Raw genomic sequence first — 12875 nt, forward strand, 5'->3', positions numbered from 1 at the left:
GTTAATACATGTTGAATTGGCCAGAGGCTTTCTAACAAAAATGAAATGCCATTATATTATATAATATTCCAAATGTGAGTGCATATTATTGATTATAAATATCTATGGAATAGCTGTTTATTCTTCAAGGGAGAACAAGTAAGTTCTATATATATTATAGAATTAACACTGTACTACTATATTTAATTTTATTTTTAGTATGCAACATCTACCAATCTCAAGTAATTATTAGAAAATCAAGCAAAAAGGCTGTAAGGAATAAATAAATGTTCTCTTGACAGTCCACCCCTTTCTCGCTAAAATTAGAAATAACCCTGTTCCTTCTACATTTTAAAATCCACTCTAATTATCACTGTGAATTTGTGAAGTTTTAACAGAAAGAGACTATACATTTGCTTTTAATGAACATCAGGCTTCATTTTTTGTGAAACGGAAAATCTGCACTGAATTCAGGCTCCCACCTAGGCATGAGTCAACACCACCATAGAAAACACATGAGTTTTTAACAAATAACAGCAATGTGGAAGAGCCCTGTCAGCAAAAGGGAGACGCGTTGCAAGGATCACAGGTTTTGTCAATAGCAAAACTACCATGTCTGTAGCTATGCATCCAATATTTTTTTTTTTTACAGAATGTTTAATTCCTAAGGTACTAAAAAGCATTTTTACAAAGGCCACATTCATTATGATGCATTTGTAATACTGATCCTCACCTTGCAGTAGATCACTTTAAAAACTTTTTGTTTCTGTATTGCTAAGGAATACAACTTTTAAAAAAGAACAAGGAGAAAAAAACCCACATTTTTTCACTCTCACCTGCAAGAGTAAGTCTTTTTTTAACACCACTAGGCTAACAAGTCATTCAGGGAAATCTTGAAACACTGTTGGTGTAAAGAGTGGCAACTAATAGTCAAAAAAAAAAGATGGTATAACATTTTTAAAGCTTTTAAAAAGTATATTCTAAGGAAAAGGGACTTCTAGCTCTGCTTAAAAGGATTACTGCTGTCATACAACAGTATTCTTAAGAACTGAGGATTATATTGATGCTGTCAAACTTCAGGCATTTAGGTTTTTCAGCTAGGAGAAGAGTCCGTGGAGACATGGGAAACTCCTGAGAATGGCTCAGGGCTTCAGTGCACTGAGACACCCTTTGGAGGTTGCATTCCCACCTCAGTGAACTGGAATGAATTGAGGTCTGAATATTCAATTGAGCTCATACGTAAAGGATTTTTATATGACAAAATCTAAAGTAACTTATTTTACAGTGTAATGTGTGGCTGCGGATTCCCATACATCAAGATGAAGCCTACCAGGAGCCACTGGGAGGCATTTAAAGGACAAGTCCACAAGGGCTTTGTGTTATTTTGGCCACAGCAATCTTCTGCATATATGTAGTTTAGTTCATGGATTTGGTTCTGGAGACTTTTGAAAAGAAACATGTGGTTTCATAAACACAGATGGAAGAAATGCTCCCAGAGCAGTAAGCACTGCTCTACCGGAGGAAAGATCAAATGCAAAAATACAAAGTAAGGAACATCTACGTGGAGATCATTAACTGAGGCGGAGCCAAGAGTGAGTTTTGTTGCAAAATGGCCTTCCTTCAGAATATAAGTGATTGCTGTGTATAAGAACATGGGTTATAATTATTGTGCTGTAATCATTGATGATAAGACACCAGCAGAACGTATCATTTTAGGGGCACTGCATTTTAAGATAGATACTGAAAAAGCCAAAGGAAATTTACAGGAGAGGAAAAAGAGTGATGATGGATTCAGAAAGCACAACCTAGGAAAGACTGAAAATGGGATATTACATGGGCATAGTGATCCGTTAGTCTCCACTGAGGACAGAATCCAGAGAAATCATCCTAAATTAGCTGCTCTGAAAAAAGCCTCTAACTGCTAGGGTGCTGAAACATTGAAACACATTCCTTCCAATCCTACATGCTATGAGTCCATAGCTTTCACCCCTGAAAAGTTTATTCCCTAGTAATTTCAGCAATTTTAGTGGAGCAGGATGATTAATAGCCAGCTAATAGCAAAAGGCACATTCCTCTCAGTTATTTCTTTAAAAAAAAAAAAAAAAATGTATATATATATATATATATATACTCACTTTCAAAGTAAGATTGTATGAATGGCACCAAGTGGATACACAGTGTAGAAATGTAATTCTCATTGTAAAAAATAGGGTTTTGAATAAACTACTCAAATGCAAGTAAGGTAGCATTTATAAACAGCATTCTTCATAAGCATCATATTGTACGTCGTGGATGTGACAATCTTAAAAGTGAGACTGAGTTTCCAAAACAGAGTGTATTAGATGCGCTGAAGTATCACTTTGTCTCTGGCTGCTACTTCAGAAGGCTATGGGTTTCCTTCAGTCATTTCTGACAGCCACATGCACATCTCGGATCTTGCAGGCCATCTAAAATACACTAGATGTCTATCTTAGACAACTGCCCTCACCCCAAATAGTAGTCTTTTTTTTTTTTTTTTTTTTCCTTTTAAGGAGATCTTTTATTTGCTAACAGACATTGTCATTGATACTAGTTATTATTGGGTATGGATATATAATTTAAATATGAACTTTTGGCATGTATTGTATAGAAAATCTCCTACTCTTTAATTAGAAAAAAAATATGTAAGTTTCAAACTACTTTAAATATTATGAACTATGACAACAGTTGTGATCCCTTGGGAGAACTCACTTGTAAAATAGCGAGTATTTTACACAAGACCTAGAGACAAGTTTCAGTTTCTAAGTCATTTTCCACTTTTAGAAGGGCTTAAATACACCTATAGACTGGAAAGCTTTGTTAATCTGTGGATTAAGGTAGAATCAATTTAGTGCCATGGAAAAAAATAGCACATATTAAATACTAAGAAGTCCCTTGGTCCAGGAAAAATTACCTTCACACAAGAACATTATACAGTACCATGCAACGACCACACAAAGAAAAAGGAGGAAAATAAGGTTTTCTGTATAAAAAAAATCTTCATGAGGTGAAGAAGATCTCATGAAAATTACAACTACAAAGCTCCTATTAATCTTTGTAGAGGACATTGAAGTACTGCTATGCCAAGTAACAGTAACACAACACCAACATAGGGAGAAGAGATGTGTCAAGAAAATTGTGATCGTGTTTTTAAATAAAGCAATGAAAAATTGTTACACTTACAGGAACTTCAATATACTGAACAGTATCTGTGATCGCAGTTCTAAATTCAAGTCTGTTCCTTATGCCTATGATGTAATTACTAGATGAATTCTGTGGAATTTACAAATATGTAATTACTAGTCACTAAAATCGGCATTTAGCTTGAGGTTATACACTTTTGTGGCAAATAATTGCTTTTAAACTAAAAATTTCAATTATGTCAGGCAATGAAGGGAAGGCAAGTTTCAATGAAAAGCTCAAAAATGTATAGGAAGCTACAATTTCCTTTTAAAATTTGAGTCATTCTTCTTACCAACTTACAACAGAATAATAAACAGTTGATAGCACATTGGCAATAAGTCCAAAAATACTTTTAAAGCAGGCTTGTGAATGAAATGAAAATTCAGGAGCAGCAGATGGGTTTAACTGCTGTTAAATGTGGAGTGGTTTCCAAGAACATGTTGTATGTCATAATAAATAGCCGGAGACATAAAGTTTCCTGAGTAGTTTAAATCCTGAGCATCCAAGTTAAGTGAGGGCTTTCAAGCTTTGGCTCGCTGCAACATCGCCACATTTTACCCTCATCTACAGCAGCAAAAATGCTTGTTATTGACAATGTATGTCGGCAATGGTTGCAATTAAAGCAGCATTGAACACAGTTTCGCAAGCAGGCAGGTTTAACATGGGCTTTCTGAAACAAGAATAGTTCTTGGCTGTGCTTGCAGGTTAATCACATTCAGCACCAGCAAATTCATTGTCAGCAGTGGATAATTATGCTAGTGTACACAATGCCTCAGTTTGTGCATATGTTTTACATAATAACCATGTTACGAATTGCCTCCCTTTCTAATTCTTGATCTGGATGTGGGAATTGGGATGGCGTGCTGCATCTAGGATTTCTGCAGTCAGGATCTGACCACCTCCATGTCTCATGCCCTATTGGTTTGAAGCAAAAGTAAACTCCTGAAGGCCCAGGAAAACAGGCAGCAACTTCTCTGTTTGTACTTAAAGCAGTTCTGGCTTCATCTCCTAATCCACAAAAAAAATGGCTTTGTCAGGTGGCAGTTATGACCAAGTTAAAGCTTGTGCACTTGTTACCATGTATTGTTATATTTGAGTGACACAAATATTTGTGACATAGAATAAAATTGGAACTTTTAAAGCCACACAGCAATGTGCAGAGGCACAGATAAAGAAGGGTTCAAAAGAATGAGTACGACTGCCAAAGAAAAGAAATTTACATCAGGATTTAAGCCCAGAAAAAATCATTGCTGTTATCTCCTGTTAAGGCAATTGCTTCTGTAAAAACAAGGGGTTTGTAAGGGACTTGGAAAAGAGCATCACTGGGTCCAAAGAAGTCTCTGGAGTTTAGAGCAGACCTACACTTATTAACATATGTATCTGCTTGCATAGACGCATCAAGGATGATTCTGGTTAGTTAGTGTATAATATCAGTGTCTGCTTAATACTACCCTGGACGAGCTGCAGAGAAAGGCAGTAGTAGGGGAATAAACGTAAGAAAAGAAAGGTAGGGAACCGGTGAAAGAACTTTATCAGAGAAGAGAAGAGATGTCAGACCTTCATGTGGGTTACCAAGTATACGCTGGCTCTGTTGCTGACCTATTCCTTTTCATTGCTACTCAAGAAAATCCTGTTTTCTAAACTATTACCCCATGAAACATTTCTTTTCCCAGTTAGTTATCTCCATGAAAACAAATTTTGATATAACTATTGCAAAAACACATCTCTAATCCTAGTATTACACTCCACTCATGTAACAGACAAAATTAAATTCAGTCTACAGATGCTCGTGTAGCATTCAGTGACCACTAGGTGACCAGGGGTCTTCTAAGAGATCTTTTTCATCCCTTGTCTAGTACTTTACTGTGAGGCTTAGAAACTAGAGATTACTCGTATCATCTGGGAAACTCAGCCATTCACGCAACAGTCCCCAAAGCATGCCTTTCATAAATAGTTAAATGCACCAGCTCTATACACTAACATACTTTTGGTCCAGTAAGTTACCTTAGCAGAGGAGTATAATTATTTTGGAGATTTCCAGAGCTGTTGCTTCTTTCCAATGTATCTCAACTGAAATATCCTTGCTACTGCTGCCAAATGGATGCAAACCTACTCGGTTTGGTTGCTCCCTGCTCAAGTTGCTGCCTGTGCTGGTTAGTTCAACCAGCTGCAAGACTCTAACACCACTACTCCTGGAAATGGCCATATCACCCCCAAAAAGGGGGAGCTGAGTAACAGGCTCAAGCCTGGACCCTCACTGTCTTCACTGTTAGATGTTACTTGAATCCCTGGCTGGTTTGGGTTGCTGCAGCTAGGCTCCTTCCAGGCCAAAACTGCTCTAGAAGAGTTAAGTAGGGTGGGCATGAGCCAGACTGTGCAAACATAACTTCTGTTCAGCAGTGTCTAGACAGCCACTTTCTGCTATCAGAGATGCACATTACCATTTCCTGAAGTATGAGTATCCAGGACTGCAAACCATATCAGCTATTTTGCTACATCTTTTCCTTTTCCCATTTGCAAGTCTCTGACTTCGGGGGGGGGGGGGTGGGGGTGGGGGGGTGGGGGTGGGGGTGTCAGGTCTAGCAATGCAAATATACTTGCTTTCAGGTTTCTATTAATCAGAGTTATCAGTGATGACAACTCCACTTCACTGGAGCCATCCTGTAATTTGAAAGTGCTGAATATGGATCACAGTCTGACTGATATTGTGGTAGGGGATTTGAGGGGGTTTTGTACATTATTTTCACCAGCTATTTAGACAGGGAATAAGAGATTACATGATTAAACCTAACCTTTATTGCAAAGTACTTAAACACAGGCTCAGTAAAGCGTGGTCTGTTTTCAGATATTTCTCAGCCAGTTGTACCAGCTACAGCAAAAATGGATTTGATACGCATGAGCTCCTCTTTCACAGGAGCATCTTCTGATAAAGTGAGGCTAGTCATCAAGCACAAATATATAGGTTTGTAGGATTCCACCCCACACACACACCCCACCCCTGAAAATTTAAACAAATAAAGGCCTTTTCTTCCCAGGCAGCCATTTTTTAACAATTAACATGAGCCTCTTTTGCGTAAGGTAGGCTCACATATCCTGCCAGACTTCAGATCAGCAATGCTGCTCTTCAGCTGAAGCCAATTCAATACCTTTTGCACCCTCTCTCATGAGCTGCTCACTCTAAATGACCTTCATTTAATATCTTTTTCTGTAACATTTTGGAGATCATCTTTCTAATGCCCAACTCCTATCTGCTCCAGGCGTTCTTCCCAAAATTGGTAACAAGGGTTAAATACGCATCCCTGCCAAATGTAGTCATTTTCCAGTGTCTTACCTTGAATCTGCTCTGGCAGTCTCTGTGCATGTCTCCTCTGAGACCAGACTGGTTATTAAATTCCAACATTAGGAAACAAATTGTAGCTCGGGACAATTTTTTCTACTAAACCTTTGCCAAACACATGAGAGACTTTGTCTACAACCAGCAGCTCTTGAACAGGATTATACTCAGTTCATGAATTATACACTTTAACAACAACAAACAAGTTCTTTATCTGTCAAAACCTGGATACTTCCCAAGCAGTTTTGGCAATTGGTCTGTGGTCAATATTAACTTAGATTAATTTCCCAGGAATAGAGGCATATTTGCACCCACAATCTAAAGTCTTCTTCTGTACTACAGCAGACTGTTCAGTCTTTATCACCTGTAATGCCAAAGCTATTTCCAGGCTTCACAGAATGGAATAAGAGGATTGAAAGAAACTTAGTATTTCAGTTATGAATATCATAAATTAAATAAGATTCTCTAATTCTCTCAGCTTCCCAAACTCTATAGTAAAATTAAAACATTAATGTCCCTCTCAAACAAACCACTTGTATTGAGGATATAGGTGTCAACATGGATCAATGTTATGATCTACCATTACTCCCCAAAAGCAGATATAACATTGAACATAACTTAATTCGGCTCTGACCCAGCAGCCCACTTTCTTCCAGAGAGTATCTGCTCATGGCTTTCTCAACCTTTCCAGGTCCTACTGCCTGTGAGGATATCACTGATATGCTTCCCAGTGAAACACTTTTGTTATCCACCACAATTCAAACAGCGATATAAGCAAAGAGTATCTTCCAGGGATGGAAAAAGCATAAATGTACTGTTTTTCTAAGGTGTCTGCTGATGCATCAAGCTCATAAAAACACCTGGCATAAATTTTTGCTGGAACAAAACCAGTTCTTTTCTGTTAGGTTTTTTGGGTTTTGTTTGTTTGTTTGTTTTTCTTACCAAAGCTAATAACTGTGCTTTCTCTGTCAGTCCTTAGGTTAAGGGACATTTTCCCAAATGGAGATCGGTTGGTCTCCACCATCTCTTCTGATGCTGCTGCAGAATATAACCATGCTCATCAGCTGAGATGAGCCATTTTAGTACCAGCGAGACCTGTTTGGCCTTCAGTTACCACTGGAGAAATGTACAGGTTTCCTATAGGTGTGGTGACATATCTACCACAGACATACTGGGGGATGTCTCAGATACCCTATGACACTTAAAATGCTGCTAAATGTCTGCGTTTGGGCAGGTTTACTACTCCTGGAGAATATTTTTCCAACCTCCACCCTGCTTCCTTCATTTTTAGGAATGCCACTGAGGAATGCAGCTGAGGAAAAGGAACTCCCATATTTTCTGCTAGTAAAAGAAGTATGTTTTCCTTAGCACCATTACAAGATGAGCGTCTTCCAAGGTGCAGAACATCCATCCCGTTAGTTCAATACCTCTTCAACGTGGGGTCTCCAAAATAAACTCTGCTTTTCAGAGACCTCTCTCCCTGTTTAGCTTTTGCTGGTGTGGCTATGCTTCTTTACTGGCAATAGGTGCAGCGTATAACTCTTTTACTATCAATAGCAAATTTACTATACAGTATTCAAGCCTGTACTTTTCTAACAATGAAAACAACTGTTTCTGGCAACATAATGGGGTGTGTGCCATGTCCAGCTTCATAAATGTCCCATTTACTTCAAGTTCAGTGGTGTATTTATCTCCTAATGAACTGCTGTTCCTTGCTCCTATGAGGATTCATCAGAGCAAAACATATTGTCGGCTCTTGCCAACTTTTGCAAAGCGATATAATCCATCCTCCTTCTCACATCTTTCCTTTTGTGACACCCAGTGGGTTGGCTTCTGTTAACTAACTGCTTCTGCAACTTTACATGCTTTTTGCTGCAGCCAGAGTTGTCATGCCATACGCTTGGCTCTTTTCTCTTACAGTGTTGAGGTTCTCGGTCAGGATATAATTGTCCACCCATTGAGCAGAGTCTGAACTTTGTCCCTCCTTTTGTTTGTCATATTTTTACATCTTTCCCTTTGGGAATCTTAGTGATGTTCCTGAGTTGTGTTTACCCTCCCAATCACAAGAGCTGTGTTGGGATGTGACTTGGGCACGATCAATCCCTCCTCTGCTATTTTCTGCTACAAGGCAGTTACGCAGGCTTGACGTGGTCTTGGAACAGATTCAGCTGAGTGACTGAGAGAAAATAACCACAGGGTGTATGTAATACAGAATATAGAGACAGCACATGTTCATGGAGCACACCGAGGATCGGCCATGTGGGGTGTGCAGGAGACTATGCTTACGTCTCAATGCACACGTAACCAACACCATCTCTCATCGGCAACTCAACCTCCAAGCAATGCCAAATGGCTCTTTACTCACATTTTCCTCAACCTTTTGTATATCTTATCAAAACAACTATTCATATTTCATGCTTACAGGGTAAAGAGCATTCCTCATCCGCCTTTAGTTCAGTTTTATAGTATTTTTGGCTGAGGCAAGAAAAGCTATTCAAATGTATCAAGGATTTCACTCCAGTGATTATGAGAAAAGAAGCTGCCCTTTGCTGCTATTCACTGCTTGCAAAACTAGACTGGTGTTTCTTTCATGGTCTTCCACCTTCCTGGAGGATTTCTGCCCTGGTGAGGGTGGCTTTGAAGTGTTTCACTCTCCTCCTCTGTGTATTTTCTCTGTTCCTTTTAACTCCTTTTATGAATCATGCTCAGCACTCCCTTATTTCTGACAGCGTTTGCACGAGGTCTCCTTTAGATTATTCCTGGTTTCAGCCAGCTGGGAATAACCAAAGAAATCTGGCATCACCTCCCATGACCCAGAGGCTGTGTCTTACTGACATGAACACAGAGGCACTCACTGGTGATCTCAGAGAGGACTGATCTAAAAGAGGTCTCTCATGAGGCTTGTCTCAAATATACCCTACTTGATTTAAAAGTTTAATTTCAAACCTGTCCTTCTAACAAAATACAGCTAATGTTACTACAAACAAAATAAAAGTAATTACGATGAAAGACATTTGGGGAGTATAACTATGCTGTACATTTGAGTGCCTTCAGGGGCATAAATGTACATTTTAGCTTTTGTGCTATATCCAAATAAAGAAAATATGCCGATTCAGAAATAATGTTGGCAGGAAAATTTTATGCTGTTTAATTTTAGCAGGATGCTAAGTTATTAGGCATTGACCTCATGACTCACAGGAAAAAATTGAGTATTTAAAGAACAGAAATAATTGCTTTACCTCAGTAGGTACAACTTTCCTACTTTTAAAGGAGAGTGACTGTTTAAAGACATTTCCAAATTTAATTGTTCTAACATTAAATCTCCCCCATGACAACAGAACAGAATTTTTATGAAGTTTCTTTCTTAATATTTCTGAATTCTCTTGATACGAATTTGTAGTGAGTTAATACTTATATCTGCTTTATGTACTCACAGCTCCTCAAAACAGTGAACTCTTCTTCTATCTTTACGTTTATAACTCTGGGATTTTAGAAGCCTGCAAATCTTCATATTACTCTGTGAATCTGCTCAGAATATATTTATACATACATTATGCCTATGTCATGTATATATAATGTTATCTCTTTTGACTTTATACAACAGCTCAGCAAGAATATGGTCATATTCAGTAGATGCAGGGATGTGTATTTATTTGTATAGGAAAAATTATACAGCCTCAGTTCTTCCTTTAAAGTATTAATCCTCTTTCTGAGGCACTACGCTGAAGAATTATGTCACTGAAAATAGAGTTACAGGGCAACCACAGGAAAAAAAAAAGAAACTGTAGTTTGGAAAAGTACTTTACATAATACTTGTAAAGCTCACTACCACGAACATGCCATTCACTGAATCTCATGACAGTAATAAAAATGAATAGTACCCTTTAACGCCTTCACCATTTAGACACATTTCACAAGAGTATAATATGTGGGGGTTTTTTACACAAAACTTTCCCTTATTCACTCTGCCTGCACAAAATAGCTCAAATTTCTTGCAGCTGTCAGTCTCTCCCCACAGCAACACTAAACCCCTCCCTCACCCTGATCATCAGTCCCCTTGCTCTACCAAGACCATTATTTATGAGAGTGATGGCTGGCGTGTACATTTTGGACAAATGGAACGTGGGTGAGGGGAGGCACAGAGATGAAGAGATTAAGGGAGTGTCTCATGGGAATGCCTCCTGGCAACATTATTCCCTCAGGTGATATGGGAGGACTAGAGACAGTTCTCCTACATCACCAGGCTACTGCATCCTCCATAATCCTTGATGGATAGGCAAATGATGCCTAACCCTTTAAAAAACCCAAAACTTTATGGGTGAAATTAACACTACAGGATTAAGTGCTAGTGTCAAAGTGCAACATGTAATCAAATGTTTGATTCTAGTGAGCTCACCGGAAAAAAAAAGGATGCCAATTTCACCTTAGTAGCTCTTGAGACTCATGACTGCAGGTTGTCTGTCACAATCATAGCTAAACTTTAAAAATGATAAATGAGATTTATGACAAGATATGGATTGTTCAGGCATTATGTTTTAGCATGAATACTTATCAGACTGGTCGGAAATTCAGAATCTCCTCTACATTGCAACACTTGACTAGAGAAATAGCAAAAATAAATCACTTCTAAGATGAGATTTCTGGTCTGATTAACATCATCTTGATCAGCAATTCCTTAAATCACTCTGACCATGATCATGAATGATCCTATTTTATACAAACATATACACGCACATCCATTGCACACAGGAGACAGAGCTAAGGTTGCCATGGGAACTTCCAGATTTTTTTGCTCTGGTATAATTAAAATTACACAAGCTCAATGTTTTAATAATTTAGTTTTAACTTGTAATTAACTGTGTTAATGTTTTCTTTAGGTAAGAACTGAGTTATCTGATGGGTACAGCCCAATGCAGTAACTTCATTCAATATTTCCCAAACCTGGTTTTCTAAACAACGGATATTTTAAACCGAAGTCACTGTGCAGGGATGACTATGGTATAGTATAGAAATAGCTGCGTTCAACCAGCTGCTTCAGTGGCTGATAAATTAGCCTCCACGGCAGCGATGAACCTAGCACAAACTGTGCGACTGGACTGTAGGCTGTGCCAGCTTTTGGCATAGGCTGATGCTGAGGGATGTAAAGAAGTAGAACACGCCTGGGACCCGATTCCTCCCCTCCACCAGCAGCCGTTGCCCCACACGCATTTCATCCACCATGGAGAGCACTAGCAGTCCTCAGCCTTGCTCCCCAGCGTTGCCCTCCACTCAGTCTTTCTTGGTTCATCCCTTTTCTTCTCCTATGCTCTTTCAGGCCAAGTCCCAACTTTGCCTGAGTGTTCAGAAAACTTGAGTTAGCTCTGAGTGCAGGAATGTGCTCAGGTTCCTCACTCTAAACTTAGGCTCTGGGTTTTCGGAAGAGGTGAACTACAAACCTCATTGATGTCAAGAACTGAAAGCATGCAGCAAATAGTCTTCCTCAACAAGTCTTCCCTCCAGATGAGAGCTTCTGTGTCTTAAAAAAATTGCATGAAAATACCAGAAAAGAATGGTCATTGGAGTCATCTGTCTTTTCAGTAAAGGGAAACTGAACCTTTTGGGCTACCAACCTCTAGAGCAAGACATGCTATTAAAAAAAAGCAGCAGCTTTTTCCTCCACTTTTGAACATGTTGCTTCCTCTAAAGACCTGGCCCTTGCAATAGGTTGTACACAAAACAGAGAATACTCACACTGTGCAAGCATTATTGATCAATTGCAGTAACGGTGCCACAACTGACCTCAAGAATATTAGCGTTTTATGGCTAATATCAGCAGTTGATATACAGGTCAGTGCTGCAGACATGGAAAATGTGCTTTCTGAAGAGTCAGCTGGTGTATTTGAGGGGAAAGGAACTGAGAAAAACCAAGTCTTTGGCACTGTAATGAAATGAGACCCTACCATCGAGGTCTTTATTGAGGAAGGAGTTTAGTTAAAAATTCAGTATGTCTCCTCCCTAAAGGAATAGCACTTAATACACGTTAAAATATAATTGTATAATTGGAACTCAAGTGTTTGGGTTATGTAAAAGGTGCTGTAGGCGTATCAGCTTAGACAGAGGTAATTAGATCTTGTATATTAACATTTTTCCCTTAAAGGAATAATCAGCAATATTTTTAGTAGTGGGGATACTTCAGCCCAGAAGCTTGGGGGAAAAAAGGTGTTGTTTGGAACTCCTCAATCAGCCCTGTGTTTGCTTTGTTCCTACCTCTGTCACTGACCAGACTTTAAGACTATTTTGGCAGTAGATTGCCCGCTTAATGCCACCCCAGCTGGGTGCCCACACATGGCGACACTGCTACTGCTTTTGGTACAACCAGTAT

At 38.9% G+C, this 12875-nt stretch overlaps 1 protein-coding gene across 12 annotated transcripts in view; it reads right to left on the bottom strand.

Moving 5' to 3' along the window:
• Nucleotides 1-12875, bottom strand: part of DLG2 (discs large MAGUK scaffold protein 2) — a 1040329-nt gene that overhangs the window by 639469 nt on the left and 387985 nt on the right. The window lies entirely within an intron of this gene.

Source organism: Falco peregrinus, chromosome 4 (assembly GCF_023634155.1).
Source record: "Falco peregrinus isolate bFalPer1 chromosome 4, bFalPer1.pri, whole genome shotgun sequence".
NCBI classification, from domain to species: Eukaryota; Metazoa; Chordata; class Aves; order Falconiformes; family Falconidae; genus Falco; species Falco peregrinus.